At 45.1% G+C, this 26537-nt stretch overlaps 1 long non-coding RNA gene across 2 annotated transcripts in view; it reads right to left on the bottom strand.

The window, feature by feature from the left end:
* Positions 1 to 857: 857 nt before the first annotated feature.
* Positions 858 to 26537, bottom strand: part of LOC147196952 (uncharacterized) — an 86235-nt gene continuing 60555 nt past the window's right edge. Inside the window, exon 3 of one of the 2 annotated variants that reach the window (XR_015102480.1) lies at positions 858 to 1492. This is a non-coding gene — a long non-coding RNA (uncharacterized LOC147196952). Of the gene's footprint in view, positions 1493 to 6195; positions 7340 to 26537 lie in introns of those variants that run through there. The other variant, XR_015102479.1, reaches the window with a different exon arrangement.

Genomic DNA, 26537 nt, shown 5'->3' with positions numbered 1-26537 from the left:
AAAAGCGGCTTACTATACATGGTCGTTTTTTTCGCCAAAAACGCCTTACTATACATGGTCGTTTTTTTCGGCTAAAATCGCCTGACTATACATGGTCGTTTTTTTCGGCTAAAATCGCCTGACTATACATGGTCGTTTTTTTTCGGCTAAAAACGCCTTAATATAAATGGTCGTTTTTTTGGGGCGAAAAACGCCTGACTATACATGGTGGTTTTTTTTCGTCTGAAAACGCCTTAGGATACGTGGTCGTTTTTTTTCCGGCTAAAAACGCCTTACTATACATGGTTGTTTTTTTCGTCTAAAAACGCCTTGCTATCCATTGTCGGGTTTTTTTTGGCTAAAAACGCCTTACCATACATGGTCGTTTTTTTTCCGGCTAAAAACGCCTTGCTATCCATTGTCGTTTTTTTTGGCTAAAAACGCCTTACTATACATGGTTGTTTTTTTTCGGCTAAAAAACGCCTTACTATACATGGTAGTTTTTTTCGGGTTAAAACGTCTTACTATTCATCTGGGGTGTATAAAATACGTCTGGAATCGGCCCGTAAGGTGGTTCTATCAGGTCCGCAGGATAATTTAACAGTGAAAAAATGCACAAAAGACTCAGAATGAATATTTTTAAAAGGGTGCAATTCGAGGAATATCCGCTCGGGGGTAGGGTCTTTTCACCGTTCCCGTCGGTTTCACATGACACAAAAGCTCGATTCCTGGAGTTTCGGGTCATGTGGAGACAAACGGGAACACTGAAAAGACTGTCTGATGTGACTGAAGCGCAAGTCTGAGCTCAAGACGTCAGTCTTTGAAAAGGCTTCGTGTGAGTTGAGGATGGATTTAGTCATGAAAGGCAAAGACTCTGATTCAAGTTGAACAATTTATTGGACAGAAAAGCGACCATGACAATGTGAAAGCATTTGACCAGTCAATCTTTGTGTGGGCCAGTTCCAGTTGCACGCACAGAAACACTGACGAGTGACGACAGGCCTGAGATGGGAGCGTGTGCTTGACCAGCTCATGCGTGATGTCACTGACATCTCATGACACACCAAGGGGGGCATGAGCACGTCCGACTTCTCTCACTGAGACAAAAACTAACTGCCCTGTACTCCACAACAACATGATCACACTCTTCTGGTCAAGTTTTTAAATGACATTGAAGTGGGCCAAGTTAATCATATATATGTTTATATGCATACAGAGACACATTTTAAAACTAACTTGGTCCACTTCAAGGTTTCAAAACATATCCCAGAAGTGCTTGATGATGCTCGGGTTGTCTATGTGGAGTTGACACTGTTGTGCAGTACACGAAGCAGAAGTTTAAGTTGAGTGAGAGACAGACAGGCGGGCGTACTCACCTCCACCTTGTGGTGCAACGTGACATCAGACATCAGCTCTTCAAGCACACCACACAGCTCAGTACTCAGGCGCGTCCAAATGCAGATTGGTGTACCTTCCGCATGCCCTCCGAGTCTGGCCCAGTAATCTGACTAATCTGGTCAGGCGGAAAAACAAAAGTGGAAAGTCACACACTGTAGTCCATAAAAAAAGTTGTTTCTTTTTAATTTGAGTCATTATTCGTAAAGCGGCAGACTTTTACTTTCAACCCGTCCATTTCCAAACGTGCCCGCACTCGCAATGCATCTGTTTGAGCGATCCACTCGCGGCTCTCTCCCCACACCTAAAGTACAATGAGCAACCTCCTTTCGAAAAACAAATCAACAAAGTCACGGGTGCATTGGTGGGAATAGTTTTGAAACAAAATTCCCCCCCCCCCCCACCTGATGTGAAGCCATCACATTTCCACTGCTGATAACAGCATTGGTGTGGAAAACATACAGAATAGTATTCAAGTCAAACGCTGTTCGCGATTGCTTTTTGATTGACAGCTGAGGTTTACTTGTCGGCGGCGTGCTCGCTCACTGCCCCCTTTTGCTGACGTTGTTTTTTACGTTGAGTCACAACAACATAATTAAAGGAGCAACGTGTCGTTTTACTCTCCCCAATTGTCTACATCTACAAACTCGGAGATCAACTGCGAAGTCATCTTAAAATGTTAAAATTATTCACTGAGAACAGGGCTTGTGGACAGCGGAAAAACTTGCTCATTGAACCGGATGTGGTACCGTTCTTGTGCTTGTTCTATTCTTCTTCTTGGTGAATTTAATGTCTTTATTTCATATCGCTCCCTACTGTCCGGGAAACCACAAAGGCGTTTGGCAAGCAATCTGAATTTAATTGACAATATTAGCTAAGCGTGCAAAAACACAAAACACTAAATTAGGGCATATCTTGAAGAACCACAGATTTCAAGGGCAGCTGAACCACTGAGCTGGTGGAAATACCGAGCGTCCGTCTACCCCCGTTTGATCAAAGTAATGGAGAGTAGATTGTGCATTGTAGCAACATCTGTCCCGTCAGAGAGGGCGTTCTCAAAGACTGGACAAATTGAAGTGTTCCAAGTTGAAGTATTTAGTTTTGTTGACTGAAAAATTAAAAATAAAGCAAGGAGTAGCTTATGTTTGTTAAAATAAAGCAAGGAGTAGCTTATGTTTGTTTTGTTCACTGCTGCTGTTGCAGTTCATACTCACTATTTTTGTTATGATGCAGCATGTTTGATTGTCGAAGTTGAATTTTGTTGCTTGTATATTGTTTGGAACCTTTTTTAATGTTCAATAAAACAAGTAAAAAGCAATTTCTCTGCTTGATAATTGTTGCTATTTGCAGTCAGTAGAGTGCAATATTGAGTTCACCAAGTCATTTATCAAAAAGTATGCTAAATTTGTCATAAATATTTAAAAGAAAAGCTAAAGTTAAAAGAGCCGTTTGAGAGCCAAAAAGAGCCGGCTCTTTTCATTGATTCGAACCAAAAGAACCGGATCGCCGAAAATCCCATCACTGGTTTGTTGCAATGATTTGTAGACCGGTGGTTGGTGTTCCACAATAAGACCAGCAGAGGGTGGTGGTGTACTTCAGACATGTCATCCATCCAGACAATATGGCATGCTCCGGTTCAAGAGGCCGTACATAATCTTGTGGTTGTTACACTGCATCGGGTACTTGTTCAGTAAAGATGCAATAGAAATGTTTTTTTTTCCACTTTACAGTTGATGCTCATTTATTATCATAACTTGGATTTATATAGCACCTTTCATTTAATCCACAGACATATGGGAGGCATGTCGTAGCGTGATTCACAAGTGATAAACGGTTGCCGTTTGAGTGTCGCTTAAGTAGGCGCATTGATGATGCGAGAGGAACACAGGTGGCAGCCAGAGGGACATGCAAGAGGTGTGGGAAGCATGTTGGCGCTGACGACAAAAAATGTTGAAAGTGACAGATGGGCGACTTGCACCGAAACGTGTGGCAGGCAGCGCAGTGTGGCACGGCCGCATGTTTGGCGTCGTGGCCAACGGATGATACAGGTGGCATCCGTTGGCCACACGGGCGGCGAAAGACCAACTTTTGCGGCAGAGGTGACGATGCAAATGTGGAAAGGGACGAAATAAACGCGAAGGTGGCATTCGGTGCCTTATGACGGACGCGGGGGTGACGCTGGAGTGCACGAAGTGATGCGCCACAGCTGTTACTCAAGACGGGTGCCATTCATTTACATTAGCCATGCAGAGCGAGCCGTTGGAACGGTTCGCAGTGGGTGGAGGGAGACTCGGCTGACAACGTGCAACGAGACAGCCGGGTGGCACCAGACACAAATGTGCATTGGTGGGTGGCGAGCAGATAGCACAGTGACATGCAAGTGGCAGACGGCACGTACTACTTTGGCACCTTGATGTATAGCAGGCTCATAACAGGCCACATTACGATTAGGGATGTAACTTTATCCAAATGTCTCTTTATCATATGAACCTCACAATGTTAACTATCACGAGATTGGTGATTAAAAAAAAAAGAAGAAGCGAGTGACAGAATGGTGACAAAGGTGCCAGAATGGACGTCCATCCGTCACAAACAGCTGAAGCCGTTTGTGTCCGCCCACAGACACGATGGCCATTCAATTGAATAGTTCAGTAAGCTGTGGGTGGTTTGCTTAACGTTCTGTATTTCGTAATTACGCTGGTGGTTGAAACAGGATATACAGTAAGTGAAGAGGGAGTGAGGGGGGCTTTGAATATTTTAGCGCAATTTGCTGCAGTGGCGGATTGTGCGGAGTTGTGCAGGCAGATATTACAGCAGGGACATTTACATTTTACACCCCCACACACCTCATTTAGTGTGTGCGTTTGTGTGTGTGAATTCTCCCTCATTTGCAAATGAAGCTGCTAGAAAGAGCCATGAGATTAAAGAGATTTTAATTACGACATACAGTGAATGACTGTTCATGGAGGTTAACATGACAAATGGCCAAAATATGCGAATAGGCTAATTCACGCACCTCTGCCCCAAATTTTTCACCATTGCCCATGTTAATAGTTTACTTTGACTTGCAAGTTGATTCTTTTTTTTCCTCAAACCAAGCTGGTACCTTTTTTTTTTTAAATTCCCTTGAATGGCAAGTCTTTGGTTGGAGAGATGCACACCCTGTCAGAATTGGCCTTGTATATTTCGGATTAGAATCTGATGATGACGATTGATTGATTGATTTTGGTGGCCAAAACTCAATATTTGGGCGAAAAAGCAAGAATGTGTTGATTTCATCAGATTTACTTATTAAACTTGTACTGGTCTGGTTGGGCCAGTGTCTACGGTACCGTATTTTCCGCACGATAAGGCGCTTCGGAGTATAAGGCGCACCCTCGATAAATGGCCTATTTTAAAACTACATGGCGGAGCGCTTTATTAGAAGCTGCAATAGTGGGTGCAGTTGCGTTATGCATTCACTAGATGGAGTTACACTAAGGGAAACCAATTCAGCTTTATTCATACAGAGCTTTCGATGCAGGTGTCACAAAGCACTTTATAGAACATGTAGAATACTACGTCCAAGAAATCAGAATATTGATCCATATAGAAGGGGCATCGGATTATAGGGCGCACTGTCGGCTTTTGAGGATATTGAACGCTTTTAGGGTTTAGTGTAATTGCTGTACTTATTGTTGTTTGTGTGTTGGTTGTGCGCCTTTGGGGGTAATGGCCAAGACTTAAGATAAGATAAGATATCCTTTATCAGTCCCACACTGGGGAAATTTACTTCATTGCTTCAGTTTCTAACATCCTAAAATTGTGAAGTTTATTATTATAATTTTATTTTGTCATTTGTTTCTCTGCTGGCTTGTCTAAATATTGCTTGTTGACAAACTGGTCGGTGGCATAAAAAAGGTCGCGCTGTACTGATCGATGAATCTCTTGAACATTAATGACAGCGCAGTCGAGATTTCTTTGAGTGTTCGGCGCACATATGACCTCCAAACGGGAAGCGTTAGCCTCACACATGCAGTAGATATGAGCCAGCTTAGTGCTATTGATCCCGGCTCCTTGAGGAGACATTAGGTTTGTTGTAATCAATAGCGCTTCTTCAGGTGTCGTTCCCGTGCAATTCCTCCTGCTTAGAACGAGATTTAAAAAGCTTAAAAAAAAAATCCAATCTAGCGGAAGCAGGCGAGACAGAAAATAGAAGAGCTCGATGTCCTTGAACTTCTACACTGGGCAGAAAATGAAATGAAAAGACAGATGGTGCCCAACGCCAGGAAGGTTAGTGCTCTTGAGCTTCTTTTAAACAGAGATCATGCAACCATCCTGAAACGTATCTACATACAGTATTCTTTTACACGGAACCCAGCAAAGGCAACTTCTAGCGATTTGAGGTGATACTTGAAATACGAGTGCCCTCAATGTGAGATTTTCGAGCTTTTGCTTGACTGTCATTACACTTCCTAAAACAAGTCATTTCAATGCGGCTTATTTGATATCGAATGATGAGCTTGCTCAAGGAACAAATTCACCTCATAAGTCAAGGTACTATTGTGTGTGTGTGTGTATGTGTGTCTAAATGCTTGCTTCTTCTTCCATAGCGAGAGTTTACTCATTCTGTCTTTTTCTGGCCACACTGTCAGGTTGATGGATGTCAGGTCAGCGCAGTGACGAAGGGGGGACGGGGGATGGGGGGGGGGGACAAAAAAAAAGGGAAAAGACTGAGATTGCAACCTCGCCCAAGTCAGCTGATGCTGCCAACAGATGGAAGGACAGATGGACAAACCCACCAACGCTGGCTCCGACGACCTCCTTGGATCGCGTGTTGGATGAGCATGTTTGTTGTTCTTTGAGGGGTCGCCAAGGTTACCCGAGTAACCGATAAGGTTTCAGGTCTAGACAGTCATTGTGAAGTCGCGAGCTGTTTTGCCCGTCTCACTGTTTTATGGGGAAAAGTACCATCATGGTGGAGGCACGAATATTTATTTGGTCAAAATACACAAAGGATAAACAATTACAGATCGCTTGTCACACTGGTTGTAAAGCAATTCACTTTGGGGCGTGTCCAGCTGTCCAATTGAATGACTCGTGAGGAACAAACTAACCAACTCGCCTATCAGCCAAAGAATGTAACCAATAGACTAAAACTGCTAATCACCTGAATAACGAACCAGCTGACTGCTCTCCTTCGCCTACCCACGTATCCCGGTCGTTAGGTTGGTTAACTGAATCGGCGGTCGTCAGGGAGGCGCAGTTCATTACTCTGTTTTTTTTTTTTAATCGTTATTTTTGGGTAGTTTGGTGTATTTGTCTGGTTAGTCAAATGGTTTGCAAGTTGGTCATCAGTCATCCAGTTGGCTAACTGATTGGTCGTTTTAGGTCGCCAATTAGACTATTGGTCGGCTATGAGTTGCCAGTTCATGATCGCAATTGTTTCGAGTTCGATGTGTTTTGACACCATGGCAGCATGAAACATTTCATTCTTTTTGCCCACACTTAACAGTGAACAAAAGGCCAGCAAAGTCATATTGACGATGGCGTCTACTGGGCGGGGGAGCCCGAAGTCGCCATCTTTGATGAATTTTAATGAGTCCCACAAGATGGCTTCCTGTGGCGCTGCTCACAGTTGTCATGGCGTCCTCCCAGGTGACTGTGATAATGGCCATCATTTATTCCCACAACTCCTTTGAGGAGATGGCCTGGCGCTCAGCTTGACGGCGAGCCACGTGGGGGGCGCCTGGTGCCGGGCTGAGGTGGGGTTGCTCTGGGGTTGGGACTCCGCTGTCCCAGCAGGGAGGGGAGGGGCTTCGCCGCGGGAGGGTCTGGCAAGGTTATGTTTGGTTCACTCGCCTACGCGGCTCAACGGGGGTACGAGATTCATGGCGGCGGTGGCGTGCTCCAACTCGGGTCAACTTGATGGTTGGACCCACCGGGGAGTCCGCCGTCACTTTGGAATGCTAATTCAGTACGTTTGCTGCGTGTGTGGGGGTAGAAAGGCAACAAAATTAAGTCAAACGATGCTCAATAAAAGCAAAATAAAGCAAACGTGTTAACGTCAAATAATACAAAATTAAGTAACCCGAATCCAAAACGTAATAAAAATACAGGAGAATTAAGTGAAATAAATTAATTGAAAAAAGTTAATTACTAACAGTTAATTCATAACAGTTGATTGAAAAAAGTGGAAAGCAAAATCTAATACAATTTAAATAAATGTAACTTAAAGGTATAAAGTCAAACAGTCTAAAAATAATGCAAATTAAAGCAAGCAGTATAAAATGGAGTCAACTAAAAAAACAAACAGCATGTTTGTGTACTCTTTCTTCTCTTCCTCTTGCTGTATTTCAAGCTAAGGCGATAAGTCAGTCTGTCGCTCGATTTACTGCGAGCTAGCCAGCTTCTGCTGTAGATACCTAGCTGGCTAGCTAACGAAAAATGGGCCAAATTAACTCCCACTACCAAAATTGTTCACTCTGTAATTAGGTGGCTAATCAATTAGCCCATTAGTCCCAGAATTAACTAGCTAATTTAATTAGTTATTTCCTTGGTTGGTTGTTTTGTTGGCTCGTCCATTGGTCAGTTAGTTGAGTGGTCAGTCGCTCTGTTGTTCAGTGAAGTACTTAAGATGGTGGGCTAGTTAATTAGTTGGTTTGTCATTCAGGTAGTAACTGGGTCAGTTAGTCGATTAGTCAGTTGGTTTGTCGTTCTTTTAGTTGCTAGAAGATAAGTTAATCGGTTGTTATGGCTAATTTGTGGGTTGGCAAAGTTGATTAGTTGGTCAGTTTGTTAGTCGGTTACTTGAAGGGAGAGTTGATTCAGTCGGCTGTTGATTTGTAAGTCATTTTTGCTTAGTTGGTAAATTTATTCGATGGTTGGTTATTTAGTCAGTTAGGTGAGTCGTTAATAACTTAGTCGGTCATACCGTGAACCCTGGCCAATAGGAGGCTTCCATATCGTTGCGCGCTAGTTGTTCATGTGCCTTTTTCACACACAACTTCTGATTGGCTAATCTATTCTTGTCAGGCGCGTTGGCACCATCTGTTGTGCTGCCATTCACAGATTGTTGATTTTAAATGTGTAGTGTCAACACCGATTCTTTTTTTTTAAGGCCAAGAATGACAAATTGTCAACATAGACAAGAGGAAAAAAAGCTATAATAGTTAGTGTACGTGATCACAGCTGACATTTTATAGGCTGCCAAAAATCGGTCTGGCAGGAACATTTATTGTCGCTCTTTTATCTTGTGCAAACTCAAGTGTTTCCCCAATCTGTTTGCTTCCAGTTTCCTTCTGCTGCCAAACACGCACTTTTCGTCACATTCATTGGAATTTGGAGTCACAAAAAGCTTTGTTTGCCTCTGGATGCTGATTTTTGTTGTTTGGAAGAGTCTCACGTCCAAACAGAAGTGACGTGAGAGTTCTCCTCGCAAGTGGTTTTCAAAAGTGTGAGCACCCCTATTTCTCACTTCCACATGACGTGAAAAGCAGCCACAGCGTTACATCAGTCGGCCTCTGGGTGGCAGCGTGCATCCACCATTGGTGGTCACCCACCCCATCCCACTCCACCCCAGCCCATCTCCTCCGCCTGGTGCCTGGGGGTCTCGGCTCATCTGCTCTCTTGCAATGTGGCCTCCGGGATGGAGAGCCTGGCACTTATGGTGTCCTCAGGATTGTCACAAGTGCTCTGTCAAATCAACACCCCCCAAGACCCCAACACCCCCAAGCGTCCCCCTGAGGCGAGCCTGCCAGCCTCCCAGGAAATGAAGTGGGGGGGGGGGGGGATAGAAGACAAGTTTGTGGAACAGTCTGGGTCCCAAAAAAAAAAAAAAAATGTAAGGCTCAATTTCAAATGGCATTCCTTTATCCCTAACAAATCTACACGATATTTTTACAGTAAGTTGAAAGTTAAAATAAAGCACAAACAGTGCCACATATAGCACAAGGAATCAAAAATACAAATAAAACAAAGTTAATATACTAAGAGGCTATTGAGTAGACGGTCCTGAAAACCTGGACTCACCCCACTCACCCATTTTCGATATGCTTATATTGATATTTATTGATATACTTTTTGTCTTCTACTTTCTCCCTTTCATAATTTTGCTGCTGTGAATTGGAAATGTCTCCATTTTGAGACAAATAAAGGTTTTCTTATCTTTTTCTTATCTTAACTCATTCAGTACCAGCCAATTCTGGACCAAGTCTGAAAAGACGTTTAAAAACGTCTTTGGGAGTGAATGGGTTAAACACAAAATTAAGCAAACAAATGATGCAGATATGAAACCCAATAAAACAAAAAAGGTATCAAATAAAGCAAAAGTACTTAAGCAATAAATGATGCAAAATAAAACACAGTGAAGCAAGTGAATTCTAAAATTAAGCACAAAAAAAAAAATGAAATAAAAATCAAAATGTAGCATAAACAATGCATCTTAATAAGCAAAAATACAAAACATCGCCGGTGGTGCGATGTTGGAGCGACACTGACACAGTTGTGTACGCTGAACGTCCGCCAATGAGCGCCCGTCTGCAGCAAAGTTGCCCGCTCGCTAATGAAGCCATTTTATTTCCATTACCTGTACTTAATGAACTTTGACGAGGTCAGCTCTTCAGACGTAACCAAGATGGCGCAGCGTGTGGCGGCCGCGCTCGTCACCGCATGGCGGCTTCCTGGAACTTATCGGCTCTCACTGTGAGTTGGTTTCCATTAATTTCTGTTATATCGCAGCTTTTTTTTCTTACAATTGAGAGTTCACTTTAGCAAGCCTCAAAAAAGGATTAACAGCGTATGCACACAGTGGTTCGTTTCTCTTTACACGTGAAACGTTTTTGTTTTGCTTTATTTTGGCCTGATTTCAACGTTGGCGTTTCTCATGCATAATATGACATTTTTGCATTGCACGAACGCACAATGCCACGCGCCGTAACGGCCCTGCTAACAAAACCAGCACACCTGTTAACCAAACTAGCGCACACATATACGACAGAGTGAGAGAGTCACGACAACTCCCACCCCCCTACCCCTCAGGTACGTATGCCGAAAATAATCCTGACTATTGACCGCAATGTGAATAGAGTTGAGTACTTTTCATTTTTAAAAAACGAGCTGAAGAGAAGCAATTTCATTTCCTCTTCCTCCTGCTGGAAGACTCCGCAGCCGTTTGTTGATTACTATTATTATTTCATATTTCTGTCAACATGACGTTATATGCAGACGCTCTGCTGTGACTGATACCACCTGACCTCAATTTGCCGGCAGGCCGCCATGAATATGATTAGCAGGCCGCGCAGAACCCTGACTGAAGTGTCAGGTTGACTGACGTGACACGCACGGGGCACTTTTGTGGATCGTTATAATTGCATTCACTCATTGGACACTCCATCAGGGACAGTTGCATTCTTTTTGTCTTGGTCAAGAAAGAAACAAAAAAAATCTTATTTAACTATTTCTGAATTGACTGTTTGTCTTCTGTCCAAAGTATCTCGACGACAACATTCATATTTGATGTGCCAAATACATCAGAGTGAGAGCGCGGGCCACATGCTGCCCACGAGCCGCCAGTTGCCCATCCTAGGATGAGCAATTTGTAGAATGAATGAACGCATTGAATGATAATGGGGGGCGGGGGTTAATGAAATAGCAGCTCAGCACCATCTGGTGGTGCATTTACCCCCTCTGCCCCTAATACAAAAAGATCACTAAATGCAAAAGTGTACATTATACCTAATGCACATTGCAGGAAAACATCTGCTGAGCCTTTTATGCCGACTTTGCTCAATCGTGTGTATAATATGTGTGAATATGTGTATATATATATATATATATATATATACACACACACACACACACACACACATATATACCCACGCACGCATGCGCGCGTCACGTGACCAAGAGGCATTTGGCGGCACGGCAGCGATGAATATAAAGTATAAACACTCCTCGGAATCCTGCACCCCTGGCCTCAATTTCACGCCATTATCTCAGCATAATAAACACATTAGCTTCTCCTTTCCCGAGATGAAGCTTCCCGCGCTACATCAAATCATTTGCCCATGTGAATAATGCATGAAGCCCCCTCGTGACCATAACCCCCCTCCACTCCACTCCCGGGGCCTCACTGGCTAACTCGCCACAGGAAGCAGGCGATGGACTGGATTTTTGGGGGGGGGGGGGGGGGGTAGCGGGGGAAATGATGCATGGCGGCTCATGTTCACTTGAAAGGACGCTTCCTCACCAGACCGTCACATCGTCTTGGGCGAGAGCTCAAGCACCTCACTAAACAAGATTTTCATATTTATTTATTTATAGCATTCCAGCAGGTTTGAATGCAGACAATTCTATGAAAGGGGAGTCATAAATGGGTTGGAGTGGCAATGGATATGACAATAAAAATGTAGAATGAAAAGCTACTTAAAAGAAAGTCTACCCATGCATCATACAAAAAAAATCTGAACAGATTTTGGGCATGGAAGAGGGAAAAAAAGGATTTTTCAGGTGACATGAACTCAAATAACTAAAAATAATGTTAAAAAGTGTGAGCAAAAGCCCAGTCAACTTATAAATGAAACTACAACAAAATGGGCAAAATAGATGAAATAAACTAAAAGTGGGAACAGGTTGATGATTAAAATGTTGAATATATAGTGAATTAAATGAACCAAATTAAAAATTAATTAAAAAAACACACAATTGTACTTTTACGAAAATATTCACAAAAAACAAAAAATATTAGGGTTGTGGAAGAAAATATTCAATTAGTACTTAAGTTCATTGAAGAACGAAACTTAAAAGAGAATTCCATGTTATGTTAAAAGTGTAAAAATTCATTTTGCAAAAGAGAGCCAAAATCCTGCCCATTTTAGATCTTTCCCTACTCCAACACTTCTGATTATAGATTATGATCATTTTCAAGTTTCTACAAAACTCTCGCTGAAGTCGAGAGAGAGAGAGAAAACAAGTAATCCTGCAACTTCATGTTTCATCCTGAAATATGTCTACATGATTGTGTGATTTATGCTGCCCTCTGGTGGCCAAGGTGCACACACCAGAAGTGGCAGCACAACGTCATGATTCACCGCCGTGTTTGGATTACGTGACACGGTGAAAATTTAACGGCATCAAATTGTCAGCGTCATAGAAAAGCAAAGTTGACAAGTTTGCTTCCGACCCCGTCTGGCGGTTTGACATCCAAACGCTTTACTGCGGAACCGCGTTCATTTTAATAACCGCGTGTGACTGTGAACATAAATTCCAAACAATGCAAAGCGAGTTTCTGCGAGTCGCAATTGATAAAACCAACAAGTGCTATCTGTAACGTAATATAAACATCCACATGCTTGCTTCTGTTTTTCCAATGCGATTGTATGGAAAAAAAAAAAAAGTGACGTTTAATTAGGCGCCCCGCCACCCTTTGAGAGCACAAAGCTCAGAGGAAGGCAAAAAGATGCCAAATCGTCAACGGTAAAGCTGCCTCCAAAAATCCAAATGTGACAAGACAAACAGGAAAATGTGGCCCTCCAAACTGCAAGTGAACTGCCGGAAAAACCCGATAATCATTACTGAGGCTCCATTGATATCAGCTATGGGGCATTTTTTTACCTGTCCATCGCTTGAAAATGGCAAGTCTTCACTCAGACGAGCAACCAAGTCAGAAACTTTATAAGGGGCCGAAACTAGATCAATTTGCCAAATTGGTTGATCAAAATTCTGAGAGTTTGACCTTCACTTGAAAATGACCGATCTTCAAAAACATGCAAACTCCACTTTGGAAGGCCAGACGCCGAACCTCAGAACTGTCGTGCGAGCGAACCCCTTGGCCGCAGGGCCCTCGTCGCGTCTTCATAAAAGGTGCTTTTTAAAAACATCTTTCTGTGTCCAAAGTTTCCCTGGAAGAGAAGCCGCGCGTCATCGTCGGCGCAGATCAAATATTGCCAGCCGACAACGGGACGCAGGCGCCCCAATTTGCCGCAATGCCGCTTTGATGAGACGCTGACAAGTGCGATTACGACGACAGCGGCTGATGAACGGTAATGGCCTGTCACCGTTTTTTATCTGGTGTCACAGCGGGGTGTTACAGGAAGCAGAGACCAATCGTTTAACGGCGAGTGTGGGGGAAGAGAAAAAAAATCCCGCGACACTTGTGATAACGCCAACCGATGCGTTGACCCGAAAGCCGGCGAAAACTGAGACCCAATTAGGCCGTTAAGTGATGCAACAATGGCTCGTTAAGCAGCAGATGGAGGTTTGTTAGCAACATACTTCCCCGTTTATGGAGGATGCGAGCAAATTGCGGCAAAGATGACATGAAAGTGGGTATAAAAAGTCTACACCCCCCTGTTCGAATGGCTGTTGCAAAATTCGAGCAGGCGTTCGCTATTTTGGGGGCGGGGGGGGGGGTGGTGTTTGCTTTGAAATAGACACCTGAAAATTCCAGGAAAACGCTCTTTTAAACTGCTCAAAATTCCTCTCCATTTATCACATTTTTGGAAAAAAAAAAATCCAGATTTGAGGCGACAAACAAAGCAGGACGAGGTGGAGGGACGCAAGTCAGCCATCAAGGATCGTGTGCTCGACGAGGAACAATCAGGGGAGCCCCGGCAGGGGGCTGATTACCGTCACCCGCTTGGGCCAAATCAATTGGAAAAGGTGCCCGAGCACCGCGGCCATTTTACACTCCGGAAGCGGCCTGACGTTTGGGGATTTGATGTTCCCAATTCAACGCCGCATTGTCTGTTACTCGGCGGACACAAAAGGCATCGCAACACAAGAAACAAAGACACCCTTGTTCTTTCCTTTCTTGAAAATACAGGACTTTTTATTTCTTTTTAAACATTTAGAGTGAGTAGCACCGGCTATAGGTTTGAAAATGATTGATCTGGGTCACGCCTGAAATTTGAACAGGGGGGTGTAGACTTTTTATATCCACTGTCCCTGAAAAGAAACTAGACGGGAACTTTTTAGGGGGAGTGAACTAAGCTTTTTGCAGTGCTCGGCGAGCTCTGTGGGTTAAATTTTTATTTTTTATGGCAATGTTTATTACATTTTCAAGTCAGCAAGATTTATCACCTGACTGACTGCTGCCCTCCTCAACTTTGCAACTTTTTTTTTTCTTTGTTTCGCCAGCAAGAAGGCGAGACAAGGATTCTTGCGGGGTACAAACTCTGTCTCATGCATCAATTTATTGTGGCAGAACTTCATCAGGAGCAGAGGTAGCAATTGAAACGTGACGCTCATGCTGCTCTTTTACAATAGTTGGCACACGGAAATGGCAAATGAAAACAATGACGAGCGTCCGTTCCTCATCGTGCCGTGGAATCCTTCGAAGCGTCGTCAAACAGCTGCAAACACCGGCGCGCACGAGCCCGTTCCGATCGCTTCATCGCCTCTCGTGTTTTAATTGTATGTTGCCACGCCCAAATATGACAACAAACCAGTAACATTTCGTTTTTTGTTGACACTCTGCCATGAATTCACGCGTGCGTTAGCGAGCTGAGGCAGAGGAGTGACGTGATGCTGCTACGCTCGACTTGCTCGTCGCCGGAAGACGCCATACTCCAGCTTTAACCGTGGGACAGACAAGCGGTGGCCTCGTGCGAGGACGGATTGGAAACTGTTCCCCGAGCGTCCGTGTTTCGGCGAGATAGGAAAGCGGCATGTGGTCCAGGCGCGATACAAGCGGCGAATGTACAACTGACCTCAGGTTCCCTCATTCCATCAGGCCTCGCCACAGGCCTAATTAAAAGCCTTTACAGGGGGAGTCCAGGCCCAGCCCGGCAAGGCTTTAACACCTCAAACTGGAGTCCCGCGCACCCCCAGCGAATTAATTCTGCTATAGTTCGGAAGGGGAAATACCAGGAGGTCAGGACACTTTTCGGTTCTTCACCAACTTTTTGTATCTGGTACGAAAATGTTATCTTGTGTACCTGGAAGTCAAAGCATGTTCATATTCCTTCACATTCATTCAGCATATAGGCAATTTCAAAAAATATATTTTAACCCGAAGATTGACTGCACGTAAACATCATCTTGATTTTATGCTGTAGTGTGGGGAAAAAAAAGTGCATAAATAAATAAATACATTTTAAAAAGCTAGTATAGGCCAATCAAGTTCGATTGCAAAATGAAAGAAGCTTCCATGATTTTTTTCTTTTTTAATTTAAAGCAACCACCACCAAATGAACATTTTTACCAGGAATAACACCCGGAAAGGGCGAACAGGCAAAAGCGCAATAAAACAATTTCGAGTGTGCCTTGTGAGGTACACGTTGACAAGTGACATTCTCATCTACATTCAGTGGTGTGTTCAATTACCAGCGCAGCGTTGTAAAACTCATCCTCGCTCCATTTTCACTGGTGTAACCTTTTTACCCCCCCCCCCCCCCCCCGGGCCCAGTAACCTTTTCCTGTGTCGAAGGTCGCAGTTGCACCCAGAGGTGCGAAACGCTCGACCGCCTTCACAACAGCGACGGAGCCGTTTGCTTCGACAAGCAGCCGGCACGAAAAAAAAAAAAAAAGTTCTTAACCGACCTTTCTGACGAGATTCCCGCAGGAGGCGTTTAATCCCCCTCCTGCGCATCAGTTTGGCGTGAGGCGGCGAATCTTAATCCCATAGCAAGAATTTAGCAAGCTTCGGACAAGTTCGGCGCCTCGGAGTTGCTGATTTCTTTCTTCTCTTTACACGCGGGCAAGCGCAAATCTTCACTGTACCGCTGCAAGGTGGTGACCTCTTGGAAAGGAAAAGTTTTTCTCTCTCAACTACAAATCCAACTGATGTGGTTGCTGTGCTTTCAAAAGCTTTCTGAACTAACTGCAGCATTTTTACCATCGATGCATTCCCGTCATATGGCTGAAGATCATCAAGTCCAGTGGTGCCTTGGGATTCGATTGGTTTCTCTAGTCATGACAATTAAACAGAATTCAGAAGAGTTTGAACAGTTTTTTTGTCGCACTGCATCGATTGAATGGCCATTGCTGTGCCACATGAGGGGTAGAGTAGGACAGACAGGCCGGCGACACTGTTCTCCGAGACATCTCAGCTCCTCTCTTTGCTCATCAGTGCGGCACAAATATTGCTCAGTCTTTGCAGAGGATAAATAAAACAGCCGTGAGCACTGCTATATGTTTACTGAAAGACTGAAAAGTGTTTTTCCCCCCCCGAACTTTCTATGGGGTGCTACTCAGTGAGTTTTTTTGGGGGTCAAGTTTGTGATTATAAAAATTTGGTGGCATGGTTTGGCACAAATGCTTTCCAACTGAGTGGGGCTCGTCTGTTTCGGATACCTGCTTCCTATTGGGGATCATCTGGGCAAATCCCATTGTAGGATTATGGCAAAGTGCGTGTCCCAAAAGAAATGTGTTGCAGTTCACGGGACTCCCATTGAGACGTTTTCGTGCATCCCACTACGCAGTCCACCCTATTTTGTGTCGGTCTGGGAAAACGTTTTTGTGGGCTAATTTGATCTTCCTTTGCAGAGTGCGCTCAGAGAGTGAAATGCGCAGAGAGAAAACAAAACAAACCGATGGAGTCCCTGCGCTGAAATCTGAGGAGCCTCACATCGCATGACAATCGTCAGAAAATGAAAACACGTCAGCGCGACTTGAAATTCATTTGAAAGGCTCGCCGAACAGCTCATTAGCGCGTCGAGACATGATTTATTATTAATGAGGCCGTCGTCTCACGCATTAAGTGTCAAAAAGCAGCGCGCTGTGATGACACGAAAAAGCCTCATGAAGTGTTTTTCAAAAAAAAAATAATAATAAATTGTAATCTTGTTGGGCCCTATTTGTATCTCAAGACCACACACGTGCTTGGCTCGTCAGTCGTAAAAGTCACACTTCAGAAAGATTCTGTGCTGGCGATCGGCAACTTGGGGGGTGTCGTGTCTTTCTCGCCTGAGTTGATAACAACCTCGCAGCTCCGTTGGTTGCGCAGCCACTTGGAGCGCAGCCTCCCGCCTGATGTCGTGCGTGCCGGCACCGGCGGCCCCCGCCACCTTTCGACGTGCTACACCCGTCCCCTGCCACCAGTCGCACCCGCCCCTGAATCAAATGTGTGATTTCTAATTAAACCTTCTAACTGAGGTTAAGAGGCAATTTCATGCAGCCTACTCTTGATAAATAGGCGGCCGACCCCCGTCACTGCTTCCCCATTCTGCCGTTAACAGTCTTTAGCCTGCAGCGTTTGCTCTCTGACGAGTCCGATTGGTGATAACATCCATTTTGCCTTTTTTGGCCCCTCCACTCCAAGAAACGTCCGAAACATTTACAAGCTGTTGCAACCGTGTTCCAACCACACTTCCGCGAGCTCCCGGGGGGGGTCCAAGGTGTTTGTTCAAAACAGCTTGGCAACGTTAATGCCCCAAGTATTCATTATGTGGACTCTTGAGATTCATTGATTGGCCCTGATGGAATGTATAAGATGATCTAAGAACGAGAGACAGAAGGGGGGTGAAAAAAAATAGGATAGTCATTTTCTGAGGGCGAGGGAGAAGAAGCCAGAAACATTGATTAAGGGCGGGAAAGGCTCGCTTGGACGGGGGGATTAATTACAGTCTTTGCTCTGGCAAAGGAAACATTGATCTGTGCGAGTGAGGAGGAAGAAGATTAATGACGGGCAGCTTTATGGTGATGAAGATAAAGTGCGACAGCGGAGAGGGAGAATGCGCGGGACAATCGGTCGGCGTCTTCCTGTGAGGCCCGATAGAGGTTCCGAACTGACATTTTGCACATCGATAGTACAGTGAACCTCACGGTATTGCACTACATCCTATATCGCAATCGGCTTTTGTGTGTTTTTTCCTTTATTTATTTATTTGTTTTGGACACGGGGAAGTTTCGAGGTGAACGCCTTCAGTGCAGTACCACACTGTGCCACAACATGTCAGGCAGCACTGAGCTCGACTAGAAGTGACGCAGACGAAGCGAGCTAATTCAAGAGAGCCTAGCACGCATTGCGATGCCTCGCAATTTTGAATGGCTTCATTCAACGAGCGGTAAGACAACAAACCCGTTATCAGCACGTTCACACAAAAGCTGCCAACGGCCACAACTCATGCCGACTCTCTCGCCGCGCAGTGCGGCTAACGCGGAAGCCAATTAATCGCCAGCCAGCCCTACGGTGTCGTTAGCCGTCTTCCATGTCACTCACGAGGCCAAGTCCTTGCCTTTTAAAGCCATACACACCAAAAGTCACAGATACTACAGTAGACCATGAGGATGCTGACCACAAGTCAAATAACTGCACTTCACATTGAACATTATGATGTCGCATAACATCGGGCTCCTCCTCAATCTCTTCGTTACGAATGACCACAAGCGGTACCCAAAATGGATTAGCGATGCAAAGAAATATGAAGAAATAGAAAAACAATACGACACCGCCTTACTCCCCACAACTAATTAGGAATGAATTTCACTTAGGTCAGGAAAGTGTAATCTTATCCCCGCCTTTATTAATTCTTAATCTCCATTTAATGCTCACAGAGCCAATTTGGCAAAGAATATACATGATCCCGCAGCCAAATTTATGCTAATTAAAAGACCCCAAATATTCAGTTGAAATGATTCACCACCACCTACATTTTTACATTTACAAGACACAATAAATCTGATTGGAAACGAGCACGCGGCAGAGCCATTACAAGTCAGAGCTTAACTCATTAAATAACTTTTTTATTTTATTTTTTTAAAGTCAGTTTAATTTGCAATTCACTTGACGGGCCAAGGCGGAGCACGAGCAAGGCGATGCCAAAGTACCTGGAACCAAGTTCATTTTGGAAAAGCGGCGCACAACCACTTTATTTCTTGCCATCGTGCTCCGAGCAAACAATAGCCGCCGGAAGAAAAGCGACCCGTTCGGGGGGCTGTGAAAATGCTATAGGTGCCAATCACACAGAGCGGCTCTATCAGCGCAACTTCACAGCCCTTGGTGCCGCAGAAGGGAAGTGCGGACACGAGGGCTGGTGTCAGCAAGGACGCGACATGAGTCACAAGTGACGGATAATGATGGAAAGCATTAAGGAGGAAAAGTTCTGAACCGGCTAAAAGCGGCTGGGTTATTTCTACCGCCACTTTCCCACGAAGGCCATTGCTTTATCTTGTCTGTCCCTTCTGACGACTTGATTGCCTTTTTTGGGGGCATGGGGGGGGGGGGGGTGCGAGTGGGGCGGTCTCATCTCGGCATGTCTGAAAACGCAACAATTTTTGCAAGCGTAACATGACATGCCACACTCAGTCGCGGCGTGGTGAAAATGAAAAAAGTCTTTTTTTTTCAGAAGACTCAATTCAATTTTAAAAACTGCAGCGGAAACAAATTGCTGTACAAGAATACAAATTGAACATAAAGACAATGGGACGTCCGCTCGTAAAAGTGCTGGGGCCAAAGGAGCTCAAATTGGGTGAAATAACATTGGGTTGGGTCAAGGCTGGTGGTCGAGTGGAGTTTGCATGTTCTCCCCGTGCCTGTGTGGGTTTTCTCCGGGTATTCCGGATTCCTCCCACATTCCAAAAAAAAAAACATGCATGGCAGGCTGATTGAACACTCCAAATTGTCCCTAGGTGTGAGTGTGAGTGTGGATGGTTGTTCGTCTGTGTGTGCCTTGCGATTGGCTGGCAACTGGTTCAGGGTGTCCCCTGACTACTGCCCGAAGACAGCTGGGATAGGCTCCAGCACCGCCCGCGACCCTTGTGAGGATAAAGCGGATCGGAAAATGGATGGATGGATGGATGTTGGGTCAAGAGAGATAAAACTGCCCAATCGGATGAGTAAAAGCTCCCGAGAAATTGGTTCGCAGGTCATCAGTTGATCTGTGCTTAAAAATAATACTCGTTTTATGAGCAACATTTTTGAAGCAGAAACAACTTTGCAACCGGCAGGGGTCACGACAGCAACATGACGTGTTTGGCAGAGTTTTGACATCATCTCAGACCCACGCTGACACATATTTTGTGGGTGGGCTGTCCAACCTGACCAGGATTTGAACCCAGCATTCTTCTGGGTAGCATAATATAAAAACAACACCAAGACAGCAATTCACACTCAGAGTCTTCAGCCGAGGGATACAAAACTGATTTTGAGGCAGGTACTGAAAATGATAGTCCAGCTGCCTGCCCGCACTGGGAGGTCATCACAGTTTAGGATGAGCCAAGGGGAGAAAAAATAAAATAAAACTCCGCCTCAGCTTCCGTGTAGACTTTGGTACCTTTAGGAGCAGCTTCTCAGCTGACCTGAGGAGCTGTGTTTGAAAATGAGCTCTTAAGTGCACAGGCAGCCAGGGTAGGAAGGCCAAAACCGAATGAAACTAAGTGTTCTGTCATGCAGCCAAGCTGTGATGAAGGCGATGATTACTATTTCCAAGTGTAGCTGCGTCAGAAAAGTGCATGGCAATATCGCAGGGACTCAGGCCTGAAATTGTCTGCCGTTTTGGTTTGAGGCGGCCGGTTTCGGCCAATTGCGAGGTTCGTACTTGCCGAAGTCCTTTTAGGTGATTGGTTCAGACGAGCCCTAATCTCAGAAGCAGGTGTCCAGCAATGTTGTCGTCGTGGCGTCACTGTTTGATGAAGCGGAATAAGATCCGCAAAAATCACGACAAGCTTGAAATTTCGAAAAGATTACCCCCCACCCCACCCCGCACAAAATCTGGCGGCCTTGTCAAGGTGTGAAGAAGACACGCCAACAGCAATTCATCAGGAAGTTGGCAATTTGGGTTTGAAGCCACCATTCTGGGTAAATTGTAGCGAATTGGCCCGAATGAGCTCCATTTGGAAGCACGTACGAGACAGATGTGTGGTACGAAGTTTTCAAGCGCTTTTGCCAACGTCATTTGGGGAACTGATTTCATGTCACTGAATTAGCCCGAAAAATTTGTATTAACTTAGTACCGGATAAGCGGTTCAGATGGATGGGTGGAGAACAACACATACTAGTGCGACTGCATTTGAATCCTACAAATGACTTGAAAATTGCAAACGACCTTTTTAAATGAGCAAAAAAAAACATGAATCGACTCTTTTAAAATCTTTTTTTTTTTAAGGACATGAACACATGACTGCACAAGATGAGGATACCAACATTCAACAGCACCTCGCACCCAAGGGAGGCGGGGGGGGGGAATTAATCAGCCGATTAATCAGCTATCGTAATTTTAATCTGCCCAGCATGATATCAATCCATATCGATCCAAACTAAAACATGTTCAAACATCTCCAAAAATCTTCAAATAGGCACTCAAGGCAAGTATGTTCATCTGAGACGACATCATCATCCACCCATCCATTCATCCACTCACTGAGCCGCTTTTCCTCACGAGTCCATCATATCTTTTTTTTTTTTTTTTGTGACGCCTCTGCTTGCTGTTGCGTCGTGAGATTGGCCAGTGGAAATTCTGTGGCTTGCTTGAATCAAGTTTGGGAAAGAGTGCTTTGGATTTTCCAGGAAAAGCCGTTCATCAATGACACACCCCGCCGAGCTGCCACTCAAGACTTTAATTAGGAAGCTAATATTTAATTGGCCTTCATGAATATCATCCGTCAGCACGCGGCGTTAACTTCAAGTGCTCGGACTGCAGCAGAACGTCCGCGTGACGCCGCAACGGCAGCTTTTGAATTTTATCTCGGCAGCCAGCTATTTGCACATCGTTACGCAGCAGGCGCCGACCGCGGCGTCGCAACGAGAGGGTGTCTGCAGCCCGCCGCCGCTTGGATCTTTGTTTGTTTGTTTATTTAAATCTCCCACCGCCGCCGCTCATTTGGGACGCTAACAAACTGGTTCAAGGTTGCCGCCGAGGGGACGCGCGGCAGCGCGGAGAGCGAGCCGAGCGTTCGGTGCCAGTTTGCTTTGTTTGCGCGCTGGCGAGCCCCGCCGGATATAAAACGTTAATTCTGGAGAGGTGACGCAGAGAGACAAAAGAGCTGCCAAAACAAGCGCGGCTGCGAGATAAAAGGGGCAGCGGCAAACAAACGCAAAAGTTGAAAAGTGGAACGGCGCCACTGCAAATCTCACAGGAACATCGGACCTAGTTCAACCCCAAATGTGGTCCCGTCCAATTGAAGGCTTGGAAGGGGAATTTAAAACAACGGAGGGCACGTTTTGGATGATTTATTTTTTTTAATCTTCTTCCAACATTAACCCCAAGGCCGACCAACCCGCTCCACGACCATTTTCGGATCTCCCATTTCCAGATTTGATTCACAGGCTATCGGGTTGAAAGACCTGAACGGATACGACAACGGCCGGATGATTTAAAAAGGAAACAAAAAAAAAAAAGACAAAAGATAATGATGGCAAAACATCTGAGGCAACGAGTCCCGTCGGGGTTGATTCAAAACCCAGAGAATGAAATGACCCGCATGAATGAGAATATTCGCAAGCCTGCAGAGATCAGTTCTGATGAAACCCTACACCGCTTCTGCCACCAGAATCTAAATCCATTCCTCACTCCACCAAACCGGACTGCTCGTCATTCCCGTGGAGACCCGCTCGGGCCTTTATGCAAAACACCTCCGAGTTGGGAGCTGACGTCTTAGTGGAATATTTCAGGCCATCGTTTTGCACCTTCACAGATGTCGGAAAGCGGCCGCCGCGCTCCGGCGCCGCTCGGCCCATTGGGAAACGCCCACCGTTTGGAGTCGTGCCCGATGTGGATGACCACCCGTGAACCGGTGGAGGCGTGTCTGCTAAATAGTCGCGAGTATGCAAAGCTCATGCTTCCCCGGGTGCAGTGAATTAGCATTGCTAAGTGCACATTTCTCAGAGCGAGATATGACCGTGCTCGAGACCCGGGAAATGAGCCAAGCAGCACAGAAAAACAGAGGAATTTAAAAAAAAAAAAAAGAGCTGCTTTTAGTATTTTTGGTGAACCGATTTAGCTACATGAAGGACACATTATTAGTAACAGCTGTCGGCTGGTTGAAGTGCCCGTTTTTAATCGATGGAAGTGAAATGCCGGCAAAGCCCTGACGAGTAGAAAAGCGCAGTCAAGGAGGCATGTTGGAAAGTGACATCTCGACTGTTCTGGGGTCTTTGGACGCAAGGGGCGGAGCTAAGTGTAGTCTGGGTTTGTTCGAAGAAGCTACACAGGGTGTCCACTGCTTCCGACTTCAAACTTGGCGCGGATGTTTTTGCTTTGCTATTAAAAAGCAAACGACGGCAGCATTGTTAGTGAAATTTTCTGCGGGTTGCTATGGCAACGTACTTTTGCACTTGTGCCATTTAGACACTTATTTGTGGTTGTAAGATGAGTTTGACATAAGAAATAAAGTGTTTTTGTTTTTTTTGTTCGTTTGGTATTGGTGGCAAGGGTCAATCCATCGCCCCCGCCAATGGTGGCGATTTACTGTATGTTGCATTTAAACCGAAGCCCCTTTTCATTAGTTTTTGTATGTAGCTCATGCCGGTCGTCATCTCCGCCGCCTCGCCTCGCCTTCAGAAGACCTTGGATGTCACTGTCGGAGAGACGACAACGAACCACCCATGACATTTTGCGAAGGCCTCCGCAAAGCCCCGAGGATGAAACTTAGTGAAATGACAAGCAGCAACCGAGCTCGTTGACATTTGTTTGCCTTGACAGCAAAAACGTCGGGCGTTTGGATGGATGGCTGTGGCGGCGGGGGACTCGAACCAAATGACGGACTTACATCGCCAATTTTAGGACTCGGGGAACTGGTCAAAACTTGTAATGTATAACTTGTGATATCCTGGAGACTCGGACTGACTAAGGCCTGGTCTGCAAAAAACCCTTCCAGACTTGAGATGTAATTTTGACAAGTATGCGACTTGTTCCCACTTCAGGCGTTTTCTCCTCAGTCTTGAGTTTTTGCCACAACCTGGTTGCGCAACAACTCGCCTTCCTGCCCATCATTGCCGTTCTCCGAGATAGCAACACAAAAAAAGTCCACTGTAAAATATAAAACCTCAGCACGGCTACGAATAACATCAGGTGAGCGCCTCCTAGGTAAACCTGAGCCGGAAAGCGTGTGTGCTGCGCCGGCGCTGATTAGCCTGACTGACAGAATAGGAAGGGATTAGCGGGAAACGATACTTCTGAGCAGCGAGCGTCCAAATTGAAATTCCACTCGAGTTCAGGGAACGTATTAGAACGTCGCTGCCGTATTTCGAGGCGCTAAGCTCCCGCAAGGTGTTAGCATTTAGCCCGGCCACACGCCGCTGCCGTTCCCTCAGAAGTGTCAATCAATAGATCAGTCAATGGACAGATCAATGCAGAGAGGAAGGAAAGTCTCGGAAGAAAGTGAGAAGACGAAGCACAGTTAGTTCCTGTTCAGGACAGTTTGGGTAACACTTGCGGCAATTGATAATATTCAAAAGTCTTTGTGTCGTATCATTGGCTGAATTTGACAACAAATTCAGATTCGGAAAATGACTGCGATCGAAATGGATTACTTCCAGTGTTGGGCATGTTAACTTTTAAAAAAAGTAATTCGTTACACTTACAAAGTAATGTGATTACAAATGCAGTTACTGCTTTGTAAAAGTAATTAGTAACGGAAGTAAAATGATTTTTTTGGGGGGGGGGTGGTTTCCATCTATAGTATAAAATATGGGACAAGCAGAAGAATAAAAACATGCTGTAGAATATTTGGGATTCACTTGAACTCAACAGATTGCAATTTGCCACCTGCATAGAAATAAAAACGTATTTAAAAAAAAACAACCCAAAACTTGCGTGTTCGCGAACATGTGGGCTCTCGCTTTATGAAGCCATGACTAAGCCCCGCGCAACAAACGACGACGTGCCGGCCATGTTGCTTTATTTGCGATGGTGTGAAGGCAACGGTGCCGTTAGCCGATAGCTGGAATCATTCGTTTTCATCCTCAAAACAGGCTGACAAGTTGACATCAGGCCGCTTCTGCGCCCCGCGACATCGTCAGCGATGTCGCGGTTAGTCAACGCCGTGATTCTCAACACCACCTCATATTGTGTCAGCTAATGTCTTATTGATTGATTGATTGATTTTTAAATACATGAATTTTCACCAGGATACAAGTGCCTGCGAAAACTGCCGAGTTTAAAGCCACCTTGAGTCCACCAAAAAGAAGTCCATTTTGCCATTGGAAGGATTCATTTCCAGAGGCCTGACCGATGAAAAGCAAGAGCGGTCGCTTGGTGACGCGGAATAATATTTGCTCAAGAATCAGCCAGTCAACAGAAAGCAAGGACGTCCTGTTCTCACGCCGGCAAAAACAATTTTTACCAGGATCAACTTGCGGCGCTCTGAGATCCAAAGCAAACAACAAACAGAATCGGTCGCCATACCAAAAGTCACAATTAAACGCGCATCGGATAAATCAAGAGTGAGCCGTCGACAATTTATTACTCGGCATAACTTCATTAGTAGCTCACGCGGGGACGTTTTGATGTGGTCTTTTGCAGAGATTCAGCACCACGATGAATCATTCCCAAGATTTATGAATTGGAGCGCGGACTTTTTGATGAACAGATCAATCATTTCAGTCGCAAAACTGTCTGGAGTCCGAAGTCGAATCGCAGTTAATAATGGCCGATGTTCAAGAGGCAAAAATACAGCCGCGGAAAGTTGGTAACTTTTCTCTACAGGCCTTGAGGTCATACGACTCCGACGGCGAGCAAAATGTGTGGCAAAGTCCGAGGTCGTACAGTTCGGAAATCGACCGCAATAGTCGATCGGCCCCGGGGATTGTAAGATCTTGAGGTCGAGCGGAAAAATATTTGGGAAGTTAGAAGGGCTTGTGAGACGAATTCAAAGCGGGCCGAGAAAGTTTGGGAATCGCAGCTCGGGAGTCGAGCGAAAACTTCGACAAGGACGTTGTGGTTGAACAAATGAAAGTCGAACAGCTCCGAAGTTGTACAATTCCAAAGTCAACTGAACTCTTTGGCAAAGAGGGAGGGGGTGGGGGGGGGGGGGATCATCGACCAGAATCTTCACAAATTCCAATTTAGAAGTCAAGCAAACTCTTCGGCAAAGTCAAATGGCCCCAAACGTTGACGAATTCAGGAGCCAAACCAAATCTTTCGGAAAGCTCATTTTCAACCAATTCCAGTCAACTACAATTGTCCAGAACTCCAATTTGGAAGTACGTCCCAATAGTTTTAATACACAGGAAGCAAGCAGACTCACATTAGCGGCAGCATGTGTATTTTTAATTTTTTTTTTGTCTCCTTGCTTTGGATTTTAAC

This window comes from Hippocampus guttulatus, chromosome 12 (genome assembly GCF_054856545.1).
Source record: "Hippocampus guttulatus isolate MCC_2025c chromosome 12, RoL_Hgut_1.0, whole genome shotgun sequence".
Taxonomy (NCBI): domain Eukaryota; kingdom Metazoa; phylum Chordata; class Actinopteri; order Syngnathiformes; family Syngnathidae; genus Hippocampus; species Hippocampus guttulatus.
This window is presented reverse-complemented; position numbering and strand designations above follow the sequence as displayed.